Here is a 14,761-nt window from a genome sequence, read left to right on the forward strand (position 1 = left end):
AATTGCCTCTGCGTCACACTGGGTCTTACGGTGCCTGTTGTTTTTACCCTCTCTATTGTAATTTGCCCATCTCTCCCTTATGCATGTCCACTGCTTATTTAGGGCCTAATTGAGCCACTTTGGTAATTGAGGAGGAAGTTCTTAAGAGCAGAGGGAGTGGAAGAGTGTCTGCGAGTCAAGATTACCTGTAATTAAAGTACATGATGGCTTTGATGGCTTCGTCCCCCTCCTGTTGAGATGTCGCTCTCAGACCCTGGCAGCAGCCGTAGCATCGCATTGCCTTCAAAATGCTTCTTTTAGTGCTGCACAAGACCACGACGCACACATGCAGGATACGGGACGTGTGCATGGCAGACAAACGGAAAATTCCTATATGAAAACACACACACACACATATACAGTACTGTTGATGGCTCTCCACACAGCTAATTAAAAAGTGGTTGTGGAGGATGAAGTGCTGGAAAGTTGATGTAATTAAAAGCGCACGTCTTCCGAAAACTCTGAATTTTCATCTCATGAGGCTTCAAACTGAGACGATGTGACCAGTCTGAGGTGTGATTCCACTTGAATGTGTGAAAACTCAGTTCGAATGGCAGAGATGTAAGTTTTCAGCGTCCGCATGAAACTGTGTAAACGCCACTCAATGACTTTTTTTTTTTTGCCATTTTCTATTTCTTTACAAACGACCTGATTTCCTGCGTGTGTTCTCAGTTCAAATCCCAGTCTGCGTTGGTTTTCTCCAGGTGCTCTGGCTTCCTCCCACAGTCCAGTGACGTGTAGATTGGTGTTATTTGGAGATTGTAGATTGACTATAGGTGTGAATATGAGTGTGAATAGTGTTTGTCTCTGAATTTTGCTCCATTCGCTGCTGACCTATCCAGGTTGCACCCCGCTTCTCACCCAAAGTCAGCTGACATTGAATCCAGCTCCCCCTGCGACCCTCAAAGTAGAAGAGGTATGGATGATGGATGGAGGGAGGGAGGACAGACGGACGGATGTGTTTCTTCTGCAGGAGTGAAAGCACCATAGCAACTGAGGTAAAAGTTGCACCTGAACATTTTCACAAGCTGCACATAAAACAAACACGCTCCTTCACCTCAAATAAAAAACTTCCTTATAAAAACCATAAAACAGAACAACTGCTCGAAGACGTGAGAGAGCGGACCAGACAGAGCGAAGTTGAATCCATACAAACCAGTTCCTCAACAGTACGACTGATTAGAGTAAATATGAGGTGAAGAAGGGTAAAAGCTTTTTCTGGCTGAACTCTTCATGCACATTGTCCCATCTATCCAGACATTACTGAGAGTGTCTGCAGCCTCCAGCAATTTGAATGGCGCAGACAGAGGTTGAAGCAGGGTGAGGCTCATAAAGACGCCATTGTTCTTAAAGGCCAAAATTACATCTGCTTTAAAAGATGCACGGGATAATCTGTTCGTTTGCACAGTGGTGGCTCGGTATTTATCTTTTTGTGTATGACTAGAATGAAAAGTGGATGATGCACCTACTTATGTGTTTTAATATCATGTTTCCATCATGTAACTGTTTCCTGGTCGTTAGTGGAGCTTCCCCTCCTCTCCCGCACATCCTTAGCCCCATAAATAAGGTGGCGGCAGTGCAAATTAGCCGCCTGGATTTCGTGTCAACATACACCCCGGGTCCGGGCCCGATCCTGTCCCTGTGTTTTGAAACAGATGGCTACTACTACAATAAAAAAAGTAGCAAATTATTTTAGCAGCAGGCGGCAAAAGCAATTAACAACTGGCATAATGTGTTGATTAAAATCCATTCCAGTTTCAGTGACGGGAGAAGGAAACTCTCATTTTGCACTCGGTCAGCTGGCACGCGTCCGCCGCTCGGAGAACACTGACCTTGACCTGACCACAGCTGTCGCTCACGAAAGACCAGCGCATGATTCTTTGTCATGATCATTTCTGCTGTTTGCCGTAAAACGTCTCGATCATAGTTCTTTGGGTAGTTTAGTTTGAAACTGCATTTTGAGTGAAATCAAACTGCTATTCCAAACTCAAATTCAAGCTCGGTCTCAGGAATGTCAAAGCTGTCATACCCCTGGTTTTCCTCGTGTTTTCTAATCTCCACAACTGAGCTGAGACGAGCGGTTTTCTGCCTAATTAGAACAAGTATCTTCTCGTTTTCCCCATAAAAGTTCCATTTAAAAGGCTGTTTCATGCTTGAAATGTATCTGTTGGATTTAGATTCTGCTCCTTTGTAAATGTGATGAATGCAGGAAGTCTCCTTTTTTTCAGGCCTTTACCTCATGTACCTCATCAACAGCAGTCAATTGCCTCCCCACTGAACAGTGAGCACCAAGTGAGACTCGACTTTGTCTTTGAGCCAGAAAATCCCATTTTCACTAAACACCTAATCAGTCCCATTCATCTGGCTGCGACTCCCCAGCAGCCCGGTCCTACACCTGGCTTTGGCGTCTTTAATTACTGGGCGACAGGCTTTGTCTGATCCGGAGCCAAGATTAGAATATGAGTGGCAAATGCGGAAAAGAAAATCATACAGGCTCAAACCAATTCAATTACCCACCAATCAAAGTAGAAAGGCTTGTAATTGCAGCGAGAGGGTAACAATGAGAACCTCTGCTTCAGTCCGAGCAGGGAGCGTGTTATTGGCAAATAATAATCCCCACCTGCAGAGGGTGCTATGCTCAAACTCTTATATTCCACTGCAGCGAGCAATCTTACAGATCACTGGGGAAAGTATTTTTTAATGTGACTGTAGCCTTTGGTGAGACATTACCTTATAATTTTCAGTTTTCAACTCTGCTATTATGTCAAATTGTGCATGAATACGGTGTTTGCGAGCAAGGGAGCAGAAAATGGATGTGACATTATGAGGAGGAGAAGCACTCAGGCTGAAATCTGGGTGAGAAAACACCATTGTGCTGCTTCAAACTACACACGACAAAAGAAAAAGCAGGATTGTGCAGGAAAGTTGTAGTGAAAGAAGAATCTGCACACACTTGAGATCATTTTCCTCCACATGTCTGTAAAACTGTGAACACGATGCTTGGATACATCCCACACTGTCTGGTTTTGTCTTTCTACTCCAGGTCAGTGCATCGTGGGAGTTTTGTATCTGCTCTGTAGGATTCTTCACAGCAAACAAATAGCAACACAACACCACACGCTACACAAAAAGAACGGCCTGGTAACAATTCACATTCTTATTATTCTCAGATCAAACGCTGCCTTTAGTTCCAGTCGGCCCCCACCTGCTTCCTCTTCCCCTCCCCTTCCCCCTGGAAATTGTGAATGATTTTAATATATGTATTTGTGATCTGCCCCCCCTCCTCCATCTGTGTTCAACCTACTCATTTCAAGCCCCAGACCTGAGGACGTATAAACATCCAGACAGAGAAATAGAAAAGGCGATGACAGAGAAAATAGAGAAAGCTGCCGCCGGCTGACAGAAACCCCCACTGGCTGCAGAATGGGATGGTTTTGGACAACTCAGGTACCAACTGACAACTTCAATTTTTTTTGTGTCCTTTATTTTTTTCCCCCCCTTCTCTTCCTCTTTGTTTGGCTACATTTGAAGATTGCCAATCACGATATCAAAAGAAAAAACTGTTGTCATATAGTTTGTTTTCCAAATGTAACCTCTCCCCGCTCCGCTGTCACTCTCTATTTCTCAGACTCCAAAAATTCTAACTCGTGTAAGAGGTGCGAGCGTGCGAGCACACACACACACATCCACAGACTCACACGTGCATGTGTGCTCAAAAGGAAACAAACGGCATCAAACAGCATCAAACGGTATCAAAGTGAAAATCAGTGTCCTTCATGGACTGTGTGATGTTACAGATTCTTTTCTGCTTGGCTTGGCACAGCTCTGATTTTTAAGACAGTGTAGATCTGACTTGAAAATAAGATTTTGATATTTGGCTTGTTAACTTCACAGCAATTAATTTCTCACTGGGGGAAGGACTTGAACACCTAAATGTGGTCAGAGGATTTTTGGTATATATTTCTTTTTCTTTCTTAACTTTAATTATTCAAGCGAACAGAAGGAGCTCAGGTTATTAGGATTATATCTGAAGCCGTCTGTGTTTTCTGCAGTTTAAATTGATAAACACCAGGTAAACAGAATGTACAGTGTGAGCATGTTCGAGAGGAGGTTCTGTCCTCAGCACTGGACACTGTTTAAACAGAAATGGCACCCAGTAGAGCACACACCTCCGCCAAGGCCCATCAGTCCTCTTATTTCTTATTTCTAGCCTCTAAAAACACACAAGCTACGTAATCCTGTTGATGAACAGACAGACAGTCAGTGGGGGAATCATCTGGCCGAGGTAATTAGTCAGTTAAGTGCATCATCAAACACTTTGTAAAGCTTGACCACATCCTTCAGGATGAAGTTAGTATCGTCTTCACTCAGCTCGAAGTGCGTCTCACTAGTGTCCACACAATTCATTAGTACTGATGGGGCTCCACAGGGAGCATGTCTCCACAGACACACACATGCACACACACACACACACACACACACACACACACACACACACACACACACAGGAGCTACCAGAAGAGTCAGAGCCACAGAATGTTTGTCCACTTAGAGCAGCCTGTGTATAAATGAGTGAGGACAGGAGGAAGGAGGACTCTAGTCTTAGTAGCCTACATTCAGAGAGATTGTGCATTAAATTGATTCTCAAAAGGAAACAGGTAGATTTATGCATATTTTAATTAACTGGTTTTAACTTAAAGGCCCTGAACTGTTTTCTTGGATCCTTCTTGAACAAACTTTCCTCGAAAAGTTTCAGGTGAAGGTTGAAGTTGACCAAACCGCACCCAGTCCCGATGCATGATTTTCAAAGTGAATCTCGCAAGATATTTTAATTTTTTAGTCTGAACTTTACCTTTGATTGTTTGTTTCTCACTTCGTCATGAATATTTCATGTAACAGAGAAATGCTACTGAAGTTTTCGGGGCTTTAGTAGAGGTTACTTGAGTTTTCTGTTTTTCTTGGGAATAGAACATGAAAAGGTCGATGGGGAATGGGGTAGTGAGGACTTTTTATAGACTCTGCATATGACTGTTTTATTCTTTTATGCTTGTTGTAATGTCTCTGATGCATTCCCTTTGCATCTCATTGTTACTGTTAATGACTTGAAATATAATTTTAGAATAAATATGCACTTTAAAACAGTGGAAAAAACACGTCCGGGCAGGAAAAACAAGCTCAGACCACTTAACAAGCAACATTCTTATAAAGTTCCTGATTAAAGTAGAACAACTTCCTCAGCATTGCAACAATGGCTGCATCAAGCGAACGTAACCGCACATATTATAGGATACAAATCATCATTGGCCGTCACAGAGAATGAGTCACCTCCACTTTACGTCTGTTCTGTACATTTAGATTTCAAAAATGGATTGACAAATTATTATTGCCATTTCAGAGAAAGAATTTGTACATTTCAAAAGGTATTTACTGATTTTGGCAAAGAAGAAATTAATTCAAATTAGATACTCAAGCTCATACCACCTCCAAGGCCCTATAGTCCCCTTGAATTCAATCAAGCTAGACCAAATTGCACTTTTTTTTTCATTAGGATCCATTAATTACTCCCTTGGAAAACAGTGATAATATGCAAAACAATCTAATCCTGCAGAAAAATAAACAAACTAAAGAGCAGAGACAAAATAATAAACGCCTCGACAAGCTGTGATCATCAGTGACACATAATTTGTGAATAATACCGGACAAACCTTTTCTTCTGTCCTTTAGCGACCACAGCATGACTTCTCTTTGACTGTAACAGTGAACGACCTCTACAACATTCACTTGACCTGGGCTAAAGTTACTATCACTGCCCCTGGTGGCTCCATCCATTATCTTTACCACTTAACCTTTTGAGGGTTGCAGGGGAGGCTGTAGCCAGCTCACGTTGGGTGAGAGGCAGGGAACACACAGTGACAATGGGTCCTTCCCATCTCCTGTAAAGTTAGTCTCCAGTTTCCCTAAACACAATCTTTGGACTGTGAGAAGAAGCCAGAGTAACGGGATAAAACCCTAAAAGATGCAGGAGAACTCCACATGGAAAGACCCAGGTCAAGCTGGGATTCAAACCAGGATCCTTCTTGCTGTGAGGCGACAGTGCTGCACCACTGGACCACCATGCTATTGATCCACAGCTTTTCCTTCAAGATGTGAAGGTGAGATTCTTCCTCCTCTTCAGTTACGATGTCAGCTCTCTGGAGCAAAGAGCTGCCACAGTTGATAAAATCATTACTTTTCAGCTCAGATTTACTTACGAGTAAATGTGACCCTGCGCTACAATGAAGAGCTGATTTCCTTCATGCTCTGTGAGAAATAGAAACACGTGTTATGACAGTAAAAGGGTGAAAAGCCTCCTTTCTTGTAAAGTGGCGGTTACATATGATCTTAACGAATATTGCTCCCGTGTACGACAACTGCAGGCTAAACAACTCGACTCCTCTGAACACTAATGACCCATAAAGCCTCGCTGCCACCTCAACTTGACAAATGGCAAATGTCAGCAGCATATTCTCCTGGTAGGCATAATTTTATTAAGTGCAAATATCACTGTGCTCCTTAGGAGACACTCAAAGGTTAGACCAGCAGCTGTAGCAGTTTCATGTGTATTAGCCGGGATTTTCCAGCAAGTCAGGCCCCCCTGAGTTGATGGACACAGCCAGTCAAGCATGAGTAGGGACGCTCCATCTAAATGCAATAAGGAGAAGCTCAGGCTAAGATCATGTTTATTTAAAAGCCTGGGACAATAACCTAATGGGGGACAGTAAGGTAATCGGGGGGTAGAGAGGGAGGAAAACAGTACAGAAAAGAAAGAAAGAGTGAAAGAGGAAGAGAGAGAAAATAAGAGACTGGTGGCAGATCATTTTTCCCATTTATTGGCTGTGGTAATTTGTTGACTCACTCATCCATGCAGAGTCTTTATGTTTAATGCAGGCCTCCAGAGGGGAAAGGAGGGAAGGGGGAAGGAGGGGGTTAGGAAATGGAAAGACGGGCAATAGGGGGTTAGGGGGTACCCTGACAGAAAAGCCTCCACCTCTTAGTGTGAGAGACGGAGGTGGATGAATATCAACCCTTAAAGTGGGCCTCACATGCTAATGGGGACTCCATATTAACCCGACTGTGCTCAATACACCTGCCAGATAATTGATGGGAATACTCTAAAGATCAATGTTTGCATCCTGCATCCTCCAAAGACCGGGATGATGTTACAGGTGTATATATAATCTAAACATTATTTATCACAAATACAATCCTGAAAGTGGATGTCACTCAACAGGATGTTTCTCCTTAATTCCCAGTTCAATGTCATCCAGCTGTCAGATGCAGGTCTGGACTTTGACATGTGCTGTGGTCTGACACCCATCATCCTCACCCAGCTGTTGCTGGCATGCCTGCCCTGACCTGGCCCTCAAAAGGGGTCATACCCATGTGGACAAACATTGGTGGCCCACTGCTGGCAATGGCCCCCTGCGAGTCCCATTTACAGAAAGGGTTACCACTGTCTGTTCTATTTGGAGACCGAGGAACATCACCCTGTCCTTAACAACCACTGACAAAGACTGAGGTCGGAAATATATCATATTTGTGCTTTGTGCTCATACTGTGAGGTTTCATGCTAAATACTTCAAGTAAAGTTTGTTGGCAGATGTTCAGATATACTTCCAGAAGTTGTTGAAGATAATTCAGACACATGAAGCAGAGTCAGGTTTGATAAATCAGAGGTAGAGATAGTTTGGTTCACAGGTGATCAGGTCAAGAGAGAGGTGCGACGCATGAGGGCGGGGCAAACTATCACAGGGGCGGAAAATACTCAGGCAGGAAGTGGAATCTAGAACGAGAGGAAGCGGCAGTGCCCGTATGTTCTGGAATGAGACGCAGGACATGATAGAAACAGAGAAACAAAGCTTAGCAAAATGCATGGAGAGGCTTTGATGAGACTTTTACTTTATCCTAACCAGTGCCAGGAACCAGCAAAGTCCCAGAACCAAAAAAAACAAAAAACAAATAGTGCCTGATTAGTTGTTGTTCCACCATGTTTCAATTGTTTTCCACAGGAAGCTTTTGTGAAGAAAAATCAGTCTGGAAACTGGTCAACAACAAACTTCAGTTCTAGTTTTTACATGACAGAATCTAAAAGTCTGAGAATGTGTGATGTTCATTAGGTTGTTGACATGCAGAGAAAACAATCAACATTAACCACATGGCAAAAGAAAGACAACTTTCTGTAGAGTAGAGATGACCTCCTGAGTTTTCTCTTTTTTTGGGGGGGAGTATACTACTCTATTAGGGGGCAGGAAGTAGGTTGTGATATTTGAAGGCTCCTGGTAAAGTGAAAAAGACTGAATGTTTGAGTCTCAGATCATCTCCAAGACTAAAATACTCACCACTACAACATTGCTTATAGTTCATCCAACTGTTAATGACCACTTTGATAACCTTTCCTAATCATCACACTGTTCTCTGTCAGTACATTTGCTTTCACAGAGCCTCGCTTCATATTAACATTAGAAAAAAGATAAGATCAACATTTAAGTCTCTTTGCTCGACTTTTATCTATTTAAAGGCGTCTTTGATGATTTACTACTCCTTGATACGTAAGCCGGAGATGTTATGGTGCTACAATAGAGCATCTCCTGGGTATAAAGTGCCATAAATAAAAGCCTGGAGCTACCTCCAGCTATAGAGAGTGATGTTCATCTCATAAAGGAATCAGTGGACTGTTCCATACACCCTGCTGCCTAAAATAGCACGTCTCTGGAGCGCGATGTACACACAACATGCAAAACATCTGCGCCCCTGTATGAACCTTCCCTTGTGTTTGGTAAAATTTTGCCTCTAGAGCATGAGCACGCACACAAACCGATGTGTGTTGAGCTCCTTCAGGCTTGTGTCTGCTGCATGTGTGCAGCCATGTGTGTGTATGTGCGTGTTGTCTCGCTGGGTCTGCGTGCAAGTCCCCAGCCACTTTCCAGTATCACTTCGCGGTGCCCTCTCTCCACCAGCGCTGTCATAAGATAATGTGACAGGGTGTCAATCATGCCGGGGCCTGGGGTGCCATGGCGACAAGAGGGTTTTTGGCGGAACATTTTTGTGAGCAACACCAGGGAGAAGGCAACAGCAGGGGCCGCAGTACAGAGCGAATCAACTTAACCACTGCCAGGTCTCACACGTCCCTTCTTTTATTTCTACAAACCCCCTCTGGCCCTTCTGTTCATCCGACCAGCCTCCTCGTCTCACTCCTGACCCCTGTGAGAAGGAACCCAGTGGGGGTCACTTGCAGATAAAATGTCCTGCCATACCCTAAGAGAGTCAACCCTGGCATTGAGGATGACCTGAGCAGCCATGCTATCTCTGTGCCCACGGGCCTATACGCTGTACAGTAGGCTGGCTGGGTGCTGCCACTCTTCAGCTCTGAGCTGTGATGTGTTATGATGGCTCCGTTACTCTGGAAGGCAGAGCCACAGACACCTGTGGAGGCAGCGGGTAAAGTTGATGGAACTGGACAGGACTTAATCTCTGTTGATGGCTGCAGGTTTTGAAGAATTGTAGAAGTTGGTGAATGTATGGAGTTTATTATGAATACCTTACTTTGTCAAGAACTATTTCCCACAACCCCTTTCCTCACTACTCCTTGTTGTGATGTTTCTATACATGCCTGTAGTGATCAGCAGTAACTGAGAGACTCACAGAACCACAAAGCTGCGCCACCGCTGCTGCACAAAGAGCTGTTCACCTGTTTGTTCAAAGTTCAATGAAGCTTGACTCAGAACTGGAGAATCGTGAACTGCCAACGTCACTTAGATAGATCACTGTTGCTGTTTTCATCTCTGTCTCGGACCCTTTCTTTAACATCTTGAGGACGTTCTTTGACATTTTCACAAATTTCACAAACAGGCACAAACAGGCACATTTAGAGAACTGATATCCATGAGTGTGTGTAATTTGGTGCGGCTTGATTGAATTTAAGGAGACTGTTAGACCTTGGAAGATTTATGCGCTCTACTGAAAATGAAATTAATCAAATCACACTGCCAAGAAGTGAAAGTTAAGTGCTAGCGCCCTTTGAGAAATCCATGCATGCTGTAATCTGTGAACAGGTCTAGTTCTATGGAAGAAAAGCTGCAGCTTGTGCACACTGTTTGCTCAGCAACAGTATATTATGTTACATGTTTGTGTCTTTTAGTCCAGAACATCTTTATTCGTACATCCTGATGGAAACAGCATAAAATAAACAGCAACAGGGAACAGACACACAAGTAAGGAGTGAGGACAGATCATCGTGCCATCACAGCAAAATGTAAATATGATAAGAACACCTACCTGCAGAGCCCTCCATGGTGACTTTGTGATGGACGCCGGTCCCCTGGGTGCTCATATTGATGTGAATGCCTTTATCATAGAAGATCGCCATTCCTTCGGCCCCATGTAGAGAACAAAGGAGTCCTCCACCACCAGTGATCTAAAAAGTGCAGGGAACTACACGCACGCACACACACACACACACACACACACACACACACACACACACACACACACACACACACACACACTCTGGGTGAATCCAGTGTGTGGATGGAAGCAGAATCTGTTTTAACTCAGATGTAAGGAATGACGGATGCAATCATTAAACAGAGGAGCTGCTTGAAATGTGGCTTTTATGCCAAACGAATGTGAAACAGATTAATGTGCAGTCATGTCTTCGCTTTCCTTTTAGTTGGAAAGTAACACACACACACGCACACACACACACACCACTGGATCCACACCAGGAACACACTGGATGTTTCCCCAGTTGTGCCAGGATGAACCCTCGCCACTTCTCAGTGGAATAGTGTGCGCTTTTGAAAAAAATAATTAAGGCATCATTTGATATTTATAATTCAAATACTCCCCCCCCCAGACCCTTATAAGCAATATAGATATAATAGATGAATGTATGGGTGAAAATATATTTTATAGAATCTGTGTCATCCTCAGCACAATTAAATGAAACTGGGAAGTTCTCACATTTCTAGAGATGTAACTGGCATATAAAGCATCCAGGAAGAATAAAAGAAACTGCAACTCGACTTTAAAAAGAATAAAGTTTTATCTGACACATTGTAAGTTTTCAGCTGAAAATACTTCTTCACTTACAGTTTGTTTGCTCTTTAAGAACAAATTGACTTTGTTTTACTGTGAGTTGCTTACTTTGCACTTAGGCATCATTATTATAATGTGTCATCTCATACCTTTTTATTCTGTAGGCTATGGATATTAGCAGCCATCTTAGCTCTTTAAGTGATAGTTTCCTGGCTCCTGCCCGCTGTGTTTCCCCTCATTAATGCAAGCCATTCTCCATCACCATCCTCTGTGAGGGGACTCTCCTCATACAGACCACAGCACTCTGACAAGGATGGAATTATTGTAAGCTTTCACACACCTAATTAAAGTGAAGATGACTCACCTTCAGCGGACTTGACTGTACTGATGTCATTCTCTTACAAGGCGAGGCTTTGACTGTATGTAGCCGCACATAACGTCGCTGGGTTGATTCCGTGTACATGGTTCTTTTGAGGATATTTCACAGGTACTCATCTGTCAGACAGTCCAACAGTTTTACCTTCAGCTGCTGAGTGCCTACACAGCCTAATTACACAACCTGAATTACAACACTTGTATTTTTATTACCATGAATAAACTAGAATGTCACTCAGTAGCAGTCTCCTTAAATTCAATCAGGCTTCAACAAATTACACACATTCATAGAAATCAGTTCCCTAAAAACGCCTGATTTCTTTCATCTAGATTCATAAACGATTCCTTGGAAATTGGTACAAATGATAAAAATCATCCTGAACCTGCCTCTTTGTTTGGATCCATCCTAAAATGGAATGGGTTCTTTCTTGGCCCGTATCCCGTTCTTGCACCTCGTTTCATGGACATCCGTTCAGTAGGTGTCAAAGAAACTAAACGGACAAAAAATAACTCTATTTTCTCCTCATCACTTTTGCCATATAAGGAATTTGAAGGTCGAAACATCACATTAAACATCAAACACGTATGGTCTTGCAGTATTCGGTGTGTGCACTACCTCTCCTTTAATCTCTCTGAACAGATTCTGCATGTGAATATATGCAACAGATTCTAGTTTCTGTTTCTAGTCTGACTTGGCTTTGGTTGCCCGCAGGTACACGGTCAATGTTGAGAGCATAAGCAGCAGAACACGTGACTGAAATGCATCATCTGTAGGCTTTTCAATTTATCTGCATTATAGAGTTTAGCCTAAATGTCACCTAAAACAGCAACAACAAGTATTACAGTTTTTGTTTTGTGTGGCGAAACGTTTGACCGGCTGAGACAAGATTCTTGGATATCTGCTGTCTACACCACAAGCCCCAAAATATAATATAATATAAATATTGCGTTATAAAATGTGTTGTCAGATGATAGCCGATGGGCTCCAGGATTGCCTGTTCTTTCTTTTTGGAAATTGGGGTTGGATATGCACACTTTCCACTTTCTTTAAATAAAAAACAAGCATTTAGTTAAATCAGAGCAACAGATTTTTGCTGATTGATAGTAGATTTCTCCAAATCCCAATATTTGAATGTACGCTCTACCAGCCCCTGCAAGACTAAACTCAGCTAGAAGTTGTTTTTTTGAAATCCTTCTGTGGGCTTGTTATATAAGCTAAATGAATTTCCACTGTCTGCGAGAACATGCTGCATTTCTCCGAGCTGCTGAACAGAAGGAAATGAAGAGAAGCTGAGCACCCTCAGCTGGGAAATGAACACTCTGGGAAACAGAGTGCAAAGACAGTTTTTGTGCGTAATGTCAGTTTTGTGGCCTCTGCGTGTGACTTTAGTGTGATTCTGCTAATGCCTGTGTGGATTTTATTTGCTGCACATGTACCGAAAGCGAGTGACAAAAAAGGAGAAATTAGTAGTTCTTACATGCAGGTTGGCAGGGGGAGCTTTAGAAGAGCCTTGAACATCAGCAGCTCCTGATGAAGACCTTTGGAAGTGCAGGAAACGGTGTTTGATTTTCACATGAAGTCCCCGTGGCTCAGCTCAATTGTGTAAAGATTTGGATTTAGCACCTTTGAGGGGAGAATTTCAAAAGGAGACGGTTCAGCTCCAGCACATCAATAGTCGCTTACAAGAACTTTAGAGGAGATGAAACGTGTGTAACAATACAATACTGTCTTTAAGGAGAAGTTTGGGGAAGTGTGATAATAAGAAACTTTTGATCAGAAAAGGTGAGGCTTACAGCTCGCAGCCAAATAACAAGGGAAGAGCGCCTTTTAAAGAGGTTCGGATGGGGCGTGTGACAAGTGATGAGTCAGTACTTGGTTTAAAGTCAATTATATCTCGCTCACCCTTGTTGTAGATGTCTGTTCCACCTCTGGCACCCAGACAAAAATAGGAATGTTTTCGAAGAACACCGACTTTAATGGAGCAAAGTTGTACAAAAGGAAAGGTTCTTGATTCTCAAAGCAACCAAGGCTTTAGAAAGCAGAATAAGAAATAGCTTTCAGCACAATGGGATTTAAATAAAGAGGCTCTTTGTGATTATGTGACCACAACTGCTCAATCTCTAGCGATACAGCGTGATGTTCAATTTGTAAGGCTTCAAAACAGCAGCTCGCATGGGTGATGGTCGAGGTCACACACACCTCATCCGAGAAACATACATGTATCACAGATATACATGTAAGAGATGTTCTGAGCCCAAAACTAAGCAACGCTAATCAAACTTTTTACACAGAGTTTTCAGTTGAATTAAGAACTTTAAACAGAATGAATTTCTGTCGGCCTTAGAATAGATTATTTTAGAGCTGATTACCTTTGGAATGGACATTTATAAACCAATTTTACAACCACTTTAACAAAACTGCATGTTAACAAAATATATTTTTCCCAACCCTGCTTTTTATCCATCTGCCATATGGGGTTATGTCAATTCATCCTCTGTTCGCTACTGATTGCTAGTTCAATAACCAGGCAAGCAATTTAAAAAAAAAGCATTTTCATTTTATGAAACTAATAAATATTTAATGATTGAGATGTGAATGGAGTAAACTCATATTACCCCAGGACATCATCATTATTGAAATAACTTCTATCTTTTAATCAAAAAGTTCCAGCTCCGCTACATTTATTTTTACCAGATAAATAATCTGTAAAAAAAATATGAAACATTTCACCGCTGAGCCTGTTTTACAAATGTAACTTCGCCTGCCATTAGCGAACATTTTCCTTAATAAACAAAACATTGGAGAATATGTTTTTACCTCACCCACTGCGATCAGAGAAAAGAAAACTGTGCCAGCTGTGATTAACAGCTAATGATGAAAAGCACACGCAGGCTGCGTCACTCATTGCGTGATGCTCAACCATTTCTTCACTTTCACGCCGTTTGACCCTGACCTTTCCTATCTGCTGTCATTCTATCGGCACACAATCAATGTCTGTCCCCTTCTGCATGATCAGGAAAAACAGTGGACCCATCCTGACAGGGTCTCCACTGGCGGCCCCCTGTCTCCCTGCATCTCGGTCGGTAGATCTTCCGCTGAGGAACATCCTCCCTCATTATCTGCTCCACCCTGCCCAGCCCACTGGAAGTGATGCTAATAACATGAATTCCAATTGACTGACATGGGTGAGGAACCAGGAGATGAAATCCATACTTCATGCATTTTGCATGGGGTGGTAATTAGATGAGTTTTTTTTGGGGTGGGGGCGCT

Source organism: Paralichthys olivaceus, chromosome 10 (genome assembly GCF_024713975.1).
Source record: "Paralichthys olivaceus isolate ysfri-2021 chromosome 10, ASM2471397v2, whole genome shotgun sequence".
In the NCBI taxonomy this organism is placed as follows: Eukaryota; Metazoa; Chordata; class Actinopteri; order Pleuronectiformes; family Paralichthyidae; genus Paralichthys; species Paralichthys olivaceus.